Raw genomic sequence first — 13,450 nt, forward strand, 5'->3', positions numbered from 1 at the left:
TCTGCTTTTTCCTTTACTTCAAAGTATCTTCTTCTATCCAGCACCAACACAGAAAATTATCTTATGAATAGCTAATAAGCAAACAGTAGATGTTCTGTCTGTTCACTGTAATTTAGAACAAAACACTCTGTGTTGTATTTAAATGATTTCCAGACATGAAGTGTGAAGGCTTCCAAAAGCCACTGATCTGATAACCGTCCACATCTCAGCTTTCCCCCTTCTCAGTCCCTTCTCTGATACCCCCCAGCAAAAACACTGAAAGAAACTAGCCTAAACCCCTGCATCTATTTCCTCCCACACCCACACAGTACATACTCATGACAGAACTCTTTTCTCAGCTTCAAAAATCCAAAATGACCCCTGTAAACAAACCCATAGAGAGAAGAGAAAGAAGAGAAGAGAAGAGAAGAGAAGAGAAGAGAAGAGAAGAGAAGAGAAGAGAAGAGAAGAGAAGAGAAGAGAAGAGAAGAGAAGAGAAGAGAAGAGAAGAGAAGAGAAGAACAGTAAATGCATGGTGAAAGTGGCCCCCAAGCAAGAGCAGCAGGTATGCCAGGCCAGCATGATGTCCCATTTCTTCTACAAAGAGTCTGCTGATGACAGCACAAAATACTGAAGCTATGCCTGCTCATGCACCAGCTGTAGTGAAACTGTGCCTGCAACAGGTGGAAGAGACAAAATGTGGGTAACAGGGGTAAAAAAAGAGAAATAAAACCCACCATAATTTCCTCTCAAAGCCTGCTGGTATATTATGGGGTTATTGCAGTGCCTTGCATCTCTAGGATGTGAGTTCAGACATGTTTGCTTGACAAAACCCTCAGCCCCTTGGCACTGTTTGGGTACCATGGGTATGATGGGACAGTGAGCTGCTGAACTAGCACCAAACAGCCCAAGGCAGATGTGCCACTTCCCATCCTGGCATAGTGCACTCACAGGAGTGAGCTACTGCAGTGACAAAATGCTGAGACAGCTTGGGATTCACCAGAGAATGAGAGTGCAGCCCTGCAGCCTGAAGGCTCAGCATGCTGCCTCAGTCTGTAAATGTCTGAGAAACCCATATGGAATATATATGCCTTGTCCCCTCCCTGTAAAGTGTGGAGCCCACATGTGCCCCAAGGAGCAACTCCATTGCTGCAAGCAGCACCAGGAGCTCACATAGCAGAGATCTGCACTGTGAGCCAGTTCCAGTAAAGAAAAAAAAAAGGAGAAAAAAGATGAAGGAAAATAATTATATTATAAAAAAGGCATTAATGGGCAGTCTTGCTAAGAAATTTATATTCTATATTTTCACACACACAACATAATTTTCTTTCCAAAACACCCATTTTGTTCTATTAAAACAACATCCTGCATGAGACAAATGTTACATTTTTAAGGGAGGCCACAGTGTGCAAAACAGAGGGAAGACTTTAGAAGGAAGAAACAAAATTATGCTTGAATTCTGTCTTAGAAAAACAGACTCAAGTCCAGCCTTTGCAGGGGTTACTGGAGTGATGCAGATACAAGTAATGAAGGAATCAATAGTGCTCAAAAGCTTATAAAACTTGTATCCTCTGGATGTGCTACCTGACACCTCAGGGGTAATTTGTAGACGTGCTGAGCATTCGGCACCAGTTGAAATCAATGAGTGTAAAAAACACTTGAGTATTTTAAATAGTAACAAACAGCAAATTCTCAGAATAAAGAAAAAAACCCAATCAGAGTCATCTCTAAACATCTGGAGGCCCTTCTTTAACTCCTTGGTAGTGTTCACAAGTTTTATCAGTACAAGGACAAGTAGCAGCGAGGATAATGGAGAGAAAGTAAAGGAAAAAAATTAATGAGGTTGTGTTAAAGCCCTTAACAGAGCTCACTAAAGTCACCCAGGGAACCTCATGACTGATTTCCCAACTCACAAATGTTAAGACACTTTTGTGCATGGATTTTTAATTACATGTGGTGCTTCCCCAGTGATGTTTCCAGCAGAAGGGAACTCAAGAGGTACTGCATGCCTCAGCACCAGCTGGGAAAGCTTTCCTTGGACATCCCCAGCTTCCTGCTCCAGCCAGCTGTAGATGCCACATGTCCCAGCAGTGGTACCAACAATGAAATTGGACCCTTCCAACACATCCAGCTCAGCTCTCCAGTGGAGGAAAGCCTTAAGTGCCTTCAACAGCCTAATCTTGCTGAGGGACTGCTCTGCCCGTGACTGTCCTTGGACCGGCTACATCTCCTGAGCCTGTTCAGCACCAGAAGGTCCCAGGAGAGTGGGAGTTTGTCACCCTGGTGGTTGTAAAGAAGTGAAGTCTCACTTAGACTGACATCTGTCTGCTGCTTGCCTTTAGCCCCCTCTGTGAGGGGGACTGCCATACAACCTGCTTCCCCCAGGATGCTTCCTGACTGCATGCTAGGACTTCTTTCTCATCAACTGGATCCTACACACAAAACCAAACATTTTCTCCCTTTTCTTCCCACAATTGTTGATTTCTCCTATGAGTAACATTTTGTTTAACCAGCACATCTCAGATTTATTTAAATTACTGTTCTTAAAATGCTAAAGGTAAAGGACATCCCATATCTTCCCTTTGATGCTTTTTGATTACTTTTAAGCCACAAATAGTTCACAAGTGACTGTTCATTTGAATTCCATTTTTGAGGAAATTAACACAGGATTCTTTTTTTTTTTTCTTTACTTAAAAAACCCAAAGTTTTGAAAGCTAACATGATAATAAATATCATCCAGAAGTCATAAAGTGTTTGCAATTTCTTTTCCTGGAAGCTAATGCAATTAATTTCAGTAGAACTGTTCAAAAGAGAGAGTTTACCAGCATTATCTCACAGAGACACATGAGCAGAGAAGAGCCAGACTAAAAATGGTCCAAACTCAAAAAATAAAACGAAGACCCCCCCTGTGAACATTGGCCAATCCTCTTTTTTCCTGGGACAGCATCATTAATTTAAGGATGAAGTCCATGTGTAAAAATCCTGCTGTTTCTCCCTCCTTATGTAGCCCAGAAAGCAATGGGAAAATGTCTTCTGTATTAAACAACTTGTGAACTTTCTTTTAATTAAAAACCTTTAAAGTTGTTTAATTGAACAACTTTCTTCTCATTAGAGTGGGTGGCTTTTTCCCCATTCCAAAGTGGCAAACAGCAGGAATGCTGAAAGGTTGCTGGTGCAGCATCTCTGTTTCCCTTCCAGATGCAATGGGCTCACCAGTGACTCACCAGACACCCCTGGGGCATCAAGGGCAGGGGCAGGGTGGCCCTCACAGAGCCCCACATCTCTGGCCATCACTTACTTATCAGCTGGTGAAGATCAGGAGGTGGATGCCAATGGTGTCCAACTGCAGCTGGCTCAGGCCACAGCCCAGGGGAGCACTAAAAGTGATGTTGCATAATTGAGGACACTCTTTGGTAAATTATTCATAAATCAGTTAAAGGCAGAGGAGGACAGGGCCTTAGCTGGCATGCAGGAGCAAAGCCAGGTTGGTTTCAACAGATATAAACATGGAAAATGCTGAACATGTCTTTTTAGTATGCAAAGTCCCATTGACATAAAGGAGGAAGCTACTAGAGACCGTCAGAGACTTCAATGTCTCTTCTGCAGAGATTATGGTAGTCCATGCAATGCCTTTGAAGAATTGCATGTCAATATCTGCCCAAGTGGGGTGACACATCAGACTAGAGCCCACCATTTCAATCATTTGTTCCCAGGTTAACAACCACGGCAGCCAGCACAGCCCTGCTTCTAACAGAAGACGTGTGATGATTTAAATTATTGCAGTGTGTTCCCAGGCAGCACTTCAAATTACATTTAAATGGGGGGAAAAAAAATCCAAACCCTTAGTGGAATGAAAAATCTATTCATTGTATAATCTTGGAAGACTTTTCTACAAGACTTAAATTAGGAGCCTTAATAAATCTCTCAGAGGCTTTTAGCAACTTACGTTGTGTTTATGTTTAATAAAAATGGTGGAGGGTTCCAACTAAATTAAATTAAACTAGCTCTTAATTCCTGTGTTTTGAAAAGGCATCACGTTGATACTGTGATGACTTTATTCATGGAAATATGATTCAACTCTTTGGCTCACAAATCACGGTTACCAACCCCGCACGAAGGAAAAAAAGAAATCCCAGCTGCAGTCTCTGAGCTCCTGGAGACAAATGTCTGAAAGCAAAGAAAACAAAAGAAACCAAAAGGGAGAGCTAACCCTTGGGAAGCATTGTCTAGGTTTGTGGCCACCTCTGACTAACCATGCACTCCTATTTCTGAACATCTGAGTCATCCCCCAGGGTGCTGCACCTCTGTGCAAGTAAATAAATAAGGATAAACCAACAGAGCAACAGAAAATGTGAATGGTTGGTGGGGAGGAACAGGTTTGGTGAAGAGGAGAGAACCAACCTCAAGGATAAATACTTTCCAGCCCCAAAGTGGATCAGAAATAAAACAGCAAAACACCCAACAAACAATCTATATCCTTTTAGCAGAGACCAATTTTACCATCTCTATTCAAGATATGCTTCCAGATAGATAATAAAATGCAGCAGGATTCTCCTCTGGATGATGAATAAAGGAAATTATGTCACTTTCCAGAACAAACAAAAAACCCCAAAATCTGGCCCACAGTTACCAAGTTTGACTGTGTTGCAACATATCAAATTTTAAGATCCTCTCTGACCTATACAGGAGGACCAGGCAAGCCTCCTCTATCCCCCTCACAAGGCCAAGGAGAACAGCAGGGTGATGGGGATTCTCTTCCTTTGCACAAAAGAAAACCATTATCCTTCAGAAAGACTATAAACTCTACTTTTTTCTACTTCCCCTAGAAACACGGTGTAACACCACTGCATGAAAAACAAGCAGCTCCAACCCAACTTGCAATCTGCCACCTGCAGAGCAGCACCTGGTTCCTGTGGCTGCCCAAGCTGGACACACAGATTACACCAGTCTGCACCTTGCACAGCCACTTAGGGCACTTCTTTAAAGTTACTGTCCCTGTTGTGTGAAGCCACTTGACACCAGCTCTATTTTTATACAGACTTTGCACAGGTGAAAACATGAGATGTAAAGCAGCCAGCAGGCCATGGCTGTGTGGCAGGTGGCTTTGCAGAAACAAACTGACTGGTTATCCAGATGACTGCTTGCTGAGCATCACTCAGGGAATCATACTAGGGAACCAGGCCAGCATTTAAAACACACAGCAAACAAATCCTTTCCTTCACTGCAAGGCACGAATAGCCGTGCTAATGACAAAGGAATGGGGAACAGCAGAGGTGAAAAGAGGTCCTAGTGCAGGGCATTTTCTAAGCCAGTGCTGCTACTAAGACAGATGTTGCAAAGCCATACCCTCAGCCTGGTAGCTTTAACATTGAGAATTGCTATTTCTCACCCCAAATGGATCATGAGACCTTCTGGCTCACAGAGGAGCCTGCAGGCTACAGCCATCATGCATGAGAGAAATGTCCCTAAAACTGTCTTGATGTTAAAATGATGTTGAACAGAAGTGCCATTCAAAATACCCAATGATTTCTGGCAAGCCAGACAGCGAAGCTGCTGGCAAAAGAACTGCAAAGGGGAAAAAAAAAAAAAAAAAAAAAAGAGTCAACAATCATTATATGTTGATGTGTTAGATGTGTCTGTGGACAATTTTTCAGTGTGACCCTCACCTTGCTCTGTTCACAAACAAACTTTGCCAGAATTAGCAGCCAACACAGATGCCCATATAGCTTCTGGTGATGCACAAAAGTTCAGGCTCCTGACAGTGTTGCCATACACATTCTGGGGCTAAGGAGAGAGGAAAACAACTGACAAGGGCCCTGTCCCAAGCCCCAGCCTCCATCTTGATGCCTGAAGCCCATCAGCCTCTCATCTTTGCACAGGCTGTCTGTGGGGCAAGGTGTAGATGTGAACCTTTGTGATTTGTCCATTCATTTAGTCTTTAGAAAGTTTAAACCTGCTCTGTCATCGTATGCATAACAACACTGAACTCCCTTTTCCCACTGTTGGTGGATTTCGGGGTAAGTCTAGTAAAATACTCACTTTTTCTCTCACCTCTGCTGTTAATTGCCTGTCTGTAATTAAATTGAACACAGCAGGACAGTAAATGAAAGAGAGACTCAATGTTTTAGCTCTGGTGCCTCATAAAGTACTAACCTGGGCCACATGCAATTACCCACATAGCACTGCTAAATGATCAATCTAAAACCAACAGGAACTCTTATATGGACTGATGGTCTTTGGCTTAGACCCCTTCCAAACACAGAGTTTTCATGAGTTATACCAGCTGCCACTTGTATTTATTTTATAAACACCACATGCTAAGCGTAAATTGCATTGCCACCACCACTGATTTCACCCCAGACACTTCTATACAAGTTGGGGGGGTGGAATCCAGGTTTAGGCTGAAGGCCAAGAAAGACCTCTCCAGTGGGGTTGTATAACTGAGGCTCTTTTTTTTATTATTTAAATAAAATACTGAAACAACAAGCATATGGAAGAGTAAGAGATTTGGGTTATCGCAGTGGTATTTACTTGTTGCATGGGAGACCTAACACTTGCCAGCGCAGAACCCAGAGAGAGAACCACCAGCCCAGACAGATGCACTCACAGCCAGGTCATCAGCACCCACAGACCAGGTCCTGCTTTTCAGTCATCCTTTGTACTACAAATTTCTGCAGGCAGAAGGTACGTGGCAGGGAGAAACCAAAACAAGCAATGCAGGCTCTTCAGAAGAAAGAGAGTGAATAAAGGTAAGGTGAATCATGACTTTCAGAGTCAAGTCATGGGGTTTTTCCAGGACTTCCTGCCCATCTCTAAAAACATTATAAGGGAAACTTGGTTACTCCTCAAGGCCCTTTTCAGGTCAGAAGCATGGTTCAAGTCATTTAAGAGTAAGCACAAAACAACATTCTTCTAGAGTCTTCAGGCATTTTACCTGAATGGAGCCTTCAAAGTCTTAGATCAGTAATTACCTTAATGAATTTCCAGCTATTATTAGCAGGCAGAATAGAAGTGAGCTAGCTGTTTCCTGCATTATTTTAACCAGCAGGCCATCTCTCAAACCGGGCTATCTCACATTCAAAACACATGTTTTGGTCACCCCAGGATTTTGGTTGGTTTGTTTATTTGTGTTTGCTCTGACCAGGGCCGTGCTGTCTCCAGCCCTCCCGAGCACCCACGCGCTTTGCTGCCTTCCGCAGGGCTCAGCTGTGACACACCGTGGGTGCAGGTCAAGCACATCCCTGGTGTTTCTGAGGTCACGGAGTTACAGCCTTCCCAGCAGCACATCCCATCGTGTGTTTTGTAAAACATCCTGCAGCACGGCCAACCAGCAAAGCAAAGTGCACAAAAAAGGAGTTTTGCTCATCTGCAGCTGAAGGAGGTATTTGGATGGGGAGATCTTCCAGGGCAGGAATTACATGTTTGTACCCATGTCAGAGCTTACCTCCCGCCCTTCTGTACTAATAATACAATAGGACAGATTTGATAACAGCACAGGACCAAGAGTGTGTGTAACAGTTGTTGTGATGACCTGGAGTCAAAGTGTGATTTCTTTCTATGTATTATTTACTTATACTTTAGTGTGTATATATACACACATGCTTGTATATACATACAATGCATATATACACTTTTGCGTGTGTATTTATCCACTGTTTATATATTGTATAAACTTACACGTAGTTTGTATATTAAAAAAAGGGAAATAATTTTCCAAGAGGATTATATATGCTTTCCTCATGGAAAACCTAAACTTGTTCATTTTTTTAAATATTTCCTCTGATGAATTCAGCTTCCATCTGTTCTGCACAACAACTCTTCCCTCGCATTTCTGTGAAGTGATTGAGATCTGTCCTTCAGCAGTTGATGGTATTATTCCATTATCTTGAGTACACAGAATACTGGAGGACACATCCATGTCTCCATTGCACTGGAGAGCCCAGCATGCCACTGGTTATGCTTTGAGCCCAGCAGTTCTGCCAGGTAAATCCATCTCACTGTCCACACATCTAACCCATAGACCATTTGTTTGTCTATTAGTTTGTTACGGGAGACAGTGGTGAAAGCCTTGCTAATGCTGAAATAAAGAACAGACACTATTCCACTCATTTCATTGTAGAAAGTTGTTGTCCACTGTAAATTCATGCTTGATTTTGCTTGATTTGCTCATTGGAATGGACAGCTCCTCACCACGAATGAAAACCAATCAGGCCTCTTGGATCCCAGTTCTCTCCAGGATGATCTCCTCTGGGATTCTTCCATGCAAATCCCTGAACAGACCAAAGGGCTCTCCTCAAGTCCAGTCTTTCACCTTTTCCCCCTGCTCTCAGGATGCCACACACCCCAATCTCATGGTTACTGCTGCCCTCACCTCTCACATCCCTGATCGGTCTTTCCTTCTCTGCAAGCACAAGGTTCAGCAGAGTATGTCCCCTCATTTGCTTCTTGATCACCTTATCAGGAAGTTGTTATCAATGCGCTCCAGAAACCTCGTGGATTGCTTGCGCCCTGATGTGTTGTCCTTCCAGCACGTATTGGGATGTTTGGCTACACTCCCACAAGGATCTGGGCCAGTGACCACAAGACTTCTTCCAAATATCTGATGACAGCTTTGTCTAATTCCTGACAGTCTACAGCAGACATCCATACCACCACCCCGTGTGTCGGCGTGCCCTCCAACACCGATCTGCAAGCTCTCAGCTGACTCATCTCTTCCCAAAGCAGAGCTCCAACCATTCCCACTTTTAACTACGGTGTGGCCTTCCTACAGAGCCTCTATCCAGCCACTGCAATGCCACAGCACTGTCAGCTATCCCACCACATCTGTGCAGACAAGGAGCTCATCTGCCTGGCTTCAGCCTCACTGAGAGACCCCCAGCCCCAAATCTGCAGAGCTGCACCTTCCTCAGCAGCCTGCTCTGGCCTGTGGCCTCTGCTGAGCCAGGGAGTCAGGGGTAATTTCTCTGTGAGTGCTGGGGACCACCTCTGGCAACTCCCTGCCCCTGCTGCTGAGCACAAAAGCACTGCCAGCCCAGACCCTGCCCTCCTCCTGCACAAAGTGCTGCTGGCTGCATGCCGTGACTGGTGGCTTTACAGGCTCCCCCCAGCACCAGCTGCCAGGATTCCTGACCCTGCCCGGTCAGGATTCAGCTGGAACAAAAGCTCAAAAGCCCCTTCTCACAAGAAACACTCCAATATTTATACCATCTACCATAGATATCACAAGCCAAGTGAAAATTTTACCATGTGCTTCTTTGTACAGGTGAAGAAAAGCAAGAAGCCAGGGTCAGAGATGCCTTAACACTTACATTGGTTTTACCAATTCAGTGATTTTTACCACCACCATTCCAATTATCACAGAGATAAAGATAGCCATCAAGGACAAATTAATAATTCCACAGTAATCTATTACTGAAAATAAAGCTGACCCAGACATAGAGTGAAATAATATGTCTGATACCAGGTCCACCCTCACTAAGTACCTTAAAGAAAGTTAATCCCTTCCCTTGGATATCACCCAGACCTAAAGCAGCACATGCCTCTGGCACACACAGAGGAAGAGGAAGGTGACAGTATATCAAAGACTGCTTTCATCAGTCCCATAACAAGAACAAAAGCAGATATTATACTGTACTACAGGCCAAGCTGTAGCAAAGGACACCAACGTGCGTGTACACAAAGGACCACGAGGGGATCTGATCTCCACGCTCACCTCCACAGGCAGCACCTTCAGGCTGTGAAAACTTGACCCTGTGCATATTCTAATAAACACAGAAAATGTCACTCTGACTTTCTCTTGCTCACCTGCAGGTAGTTTTCCACCAGGTTCCATTTCAATTTGATGAGAGACTTAATTATCTGATGAATCAAAAGCCCCAGCACCCCCACTGCTCTTCTGATTAGCCCCATCAGCAGCCATCATCCCACTCTTTTCTAGAAACAGGAAGACACAGTTACCTCTCAGACCATAAAACAGGATTATTTGCCATGCTGCCTCTCACAAAGACACAAATTCCATTTTTAGAGCATTTTGAATATTACCTGTGACTGCCTGAACAACAGGCTTCTCTTGCCAATACCTCTTTTAAAAGTGTACACTCAACAAAGATTTACCTTCAGGTGCAAGCCATTTTCATTTGGGTAAGGAATACAGTTGGATGTTTTGGTTTTGGATTTGTTTGGGGTTTTTTAATAGAGAATTACCAATGCAGTTTGATCTCTCTGACCCAGTAATTAAACATTTGGTAGAGCACTTGGAACACATTTCAAAGTAATCCTTGTTTCTTTCAACTGCAATAATGCACTGAGCACCCATCACATAAATGTGCAAACTTTTACCTCCAGTTTCTGTCTTTCCTAAACTTACACTTCTAATAATAATGTTCACCATTAATAATGACAGATTTATTTTAAGTATCACCTAGGACTAGAGCAGGCCTACTGAGATTCAAACACCATGGTTCCTGCAGATTATGCTGTGAGAAAAAAAAAATTAAAATTAATTACTTTGAATAGTAATTTAAAAAGTTAATTGTAATTTAAAAATTAATTATAATTCATTTCAAGAAGTCTCAGTAAGAGAACATTTACCCAAACTTCTTCAAAGTCTCTTTCTTTTAAGTTGTATACATTGAGAAATTAATAATTTAATTCCTTTTTGCATATTCAGTAAGTTGTGAACAGCAAAGACATAAACACTTACAAAATATGCTTTTAATCCCTTGGCCCCCTTCTACATTCAAAATATTTTCTTGTACACAGAAACCATAAATAACTTTTTCTTAATTCCTTCTGCTGTCAGGCATCTCCCTGGAGTGTCCAAATTACACACAGTTTTAGAGGCAACTCAACAATACTTGAGGTAAGTTTACCAGTATGTTTTCTCTTGTAGCCACTTCTTTTAAACCTTTTTGCGTGAAGACAAATAATCCAGAATTTCATGGGCTAGCAGGTGCTCTCTCCAGCACAGCCTGGATGCTTTACCCAAGGCAGCATTCAAGTTGGCAGCTTGGAGAGGAGCAAAAGACTCAATGCACGTGAAATGTTCACTGTAAATCAAAATCAGCAGCATGCTGTGTGTTTCCCACCTCCAAGGCGTGACTTGGGTAAACCAGAGAAAGAGTACAAAAGGATTTCTGCTGTTTTCCACCAACTGGAATTTGGACCGATTTGGCAAGGTCTCATCTCAAATAATTGTAGAATCACAGAACCATAGAATGGCTTGGGTTGGAAGGGACCTTAAAGATCATCTAGTGCCAACCCCTCTGCCTTGGACAGGACACCTTTCACTAGACCAGGTTGCTCAGAGCCCCATCCAACCTGGCCTTGAACACTTCCATGAGTGGGACATCTACAGCTTCTCTGGATAACATGTTCCAGCGCCTTACCACCCTCAGAGTGAAAAATTTCATCCTAATATCCAATCTAAACCTACCCTCTGACAATTTGAAGCCATTCCCCCTTGTCATGTCACCACATGCCCATCTTTCCTGTAGGCTCCCTTCTGGAAGAAGGCTGCAACTGGGTCACCCAAAAGCCTTCTCTTTTCCAGGCAATGAAGAAACATAAACAGCTCCTGGTTGTGAATCAATGAGTACTAAAGGGCAAGAGAGAAGAAAAAAGCCACATGCAAATTACCCAAAATAGTCTTTTGAACTGTTGGTTTTGAAACACTGAAAGTTTGCTTGTAGCCCACTACTCACACTTCTCAAATGTAACAACACACGGTCACGAAGGATATACTGCCCAGGGCAGGGAGTACATCCATGTCAGGATATAGCAATGGCCTAAGCCAAATTTCCTACACCATGACTGGGGTTTTTTGCCAGCTCAATCAGGCATTTCAATGTAGGGACTTCAAAAGTACTATGCAAATTGCAGACTTGGCAACAATCTATCTGACAAAAAAGAGAACCAGTTGAAGAGAATTAATCTAGGTGGAAATCAAAGACTGCAGAAAATAATTGTTGCTGGAAACTGTGTGAATAGCTACAAGCAACAGTAAATGCATTAGAAAAGTTACCTTCCTTCACATACAGGGAAATAAAGGTATCTGCCACCAGTACCTCCAAGGTGAAGTTATCTGACAACAAATATACATTGCATGATCTATTAAATCCCTCCAGTCAAGGGTGAATTAAGTAACAGCAGGTGTCTGACTGATTATGTACACTAATAATGTAAAAAGTGGTACTTCTCAAACAGAAGCTCAGATTTAGTTTTGTGTTTAAGCACAAAAATGAGATAAGATTGCTAACTTCTGCTTGCACAAAAGCTGGGTTTAACTACTCCTATTCCAAGTTTAAAATGGAGCAAAAGAAAGCAGAAGCCAGGCAAGAAAAGCAGGCACCTGAGCAGAGCTCCTGGCTGGGATCCCATCACCGTTTCATTCTGGTATGCTAGACTGGTTACCCCAAGGCCTCCATTTAGCCCCTTTATTTCTGGAACACGGGAATTTGGATGATGTCATTTTCTAGATGTGTTAGACCAAATGTGAATAAATCTGGGTATTATAAAGATTGCAGCACAAACAAAAATACAAAATCCACTGAACAATACAGACAGGGGATGGGAGAGGAACACTGAAACTAAAGGTACATTTCTAGGGGAAATAGATGAGGCCAAGTCACACTACTCACAAATACAGATATTCCTCATTCCATGTCCCAATGACTTGTTACATAAACAGGATGGCTGCTTTTACCCAAACAGGAATATCATTCCCATCCTTAAAAGCACACCTGAGCATTTGCCTTTGCTGTCCCCCAGTTGCCAGAAAACCAAAGCTGACAACTCCTCTTCCACAAGACTCGGCTCTGCAGCCGTGGCTCAGCTGTACTGCAAATTCTCACAAACACCCTCCCGTGCAATTTACAAAATTTGAATTTTGTAAAATTCAAATTTTACAAAACAAAATCAAGTAAAACGTGTTTTCGAACTTTGAGCCCAAGTTATTTGTTCCCCATGGGCTCCTCTGCAGTCAACTTAAACCCACCAGTACACCCACTTATCTGAAATATATTTCAGGAACCTCTGAGAAGCAGTGTACAAATGGCCATGGTTAAAAAGCTAGATGGTAAAAAACAAAGCAAGATTTGAGGTTGCAGGGGTGCACTGCTGCATCCCTAAGATGCAGGAGTTGAGACAACTCTCTAGAGGACAGACAAGTCCTTACAAAACACATACACACATGGAGCTTTGTTCATTTACGATGAAACCTGAAGACTGAGAGACATGAAGGCAAATGCAGACTGGGGTTGTAACAGCTTCTGCACCAGACATTCCTAAGAATACAGAAGAAAGAAGAATACATACTGCTTAATTAGCCCGTAAGAATTTGACCCATTTTGGCTGTCACTGTTACATACACTAACACCTCCCAGTGCAGAACATGAGTCTTCCATCTTTCTTTAGGAAAGTATTTTGGATCACATACTCTCAGTTCTGTGAATTTTGCATAAGGATTGTCCTA

The 13,450-nt window shown here is 42.8% G+C and overlaps 1 pseudogene across 1 annotated transcript in view; it reads right to left on the reverse strand.

The window, feature by feature from the left end:
• LOC311152518 (H(+)/Cl(-) exchange transporter 6-like) overlaps positions 1 to 10,915 on the reverse strand; it is a 75,580-nt pseudogene extending 64,665 nt beyond the window's left edge. The window contains exons 1-5 of the transcript in view: positions 10,851 to 10,915; positions 9,784 to 9,912; positions 5,664 to 5,763; positions 5,369 to 5,544; positions 3,286 to 3,356 (exon numbers count right to left, since the gene is read on the reverse strand). The product of the transcript in view is annotated as a H(+)/Cl(-) exchange transporter 6-like (transcript). The remainder of the gene's footprint in view (positions 1 to 3,285; positions 3,357 to 5,368; positions 5,545 to 5,663; positions 5,764 to 9,783; positions 9,913 to 10,850) is intronic.
• Between the last annotated feature and the right edge of the window lie 2,535 nt (positions 10,916 to 13,450).

Source organism: Fringilla coelebs, assembly GCF_963513975.1.
Source record: "Fringilla coelebs genome assembly, chromosome: 1".
NCBI lineage: Eukaryota > Metazoa > Chordata > Aves > Passeriformes > Fringillidae > Fringilla > Fringilla coelebs.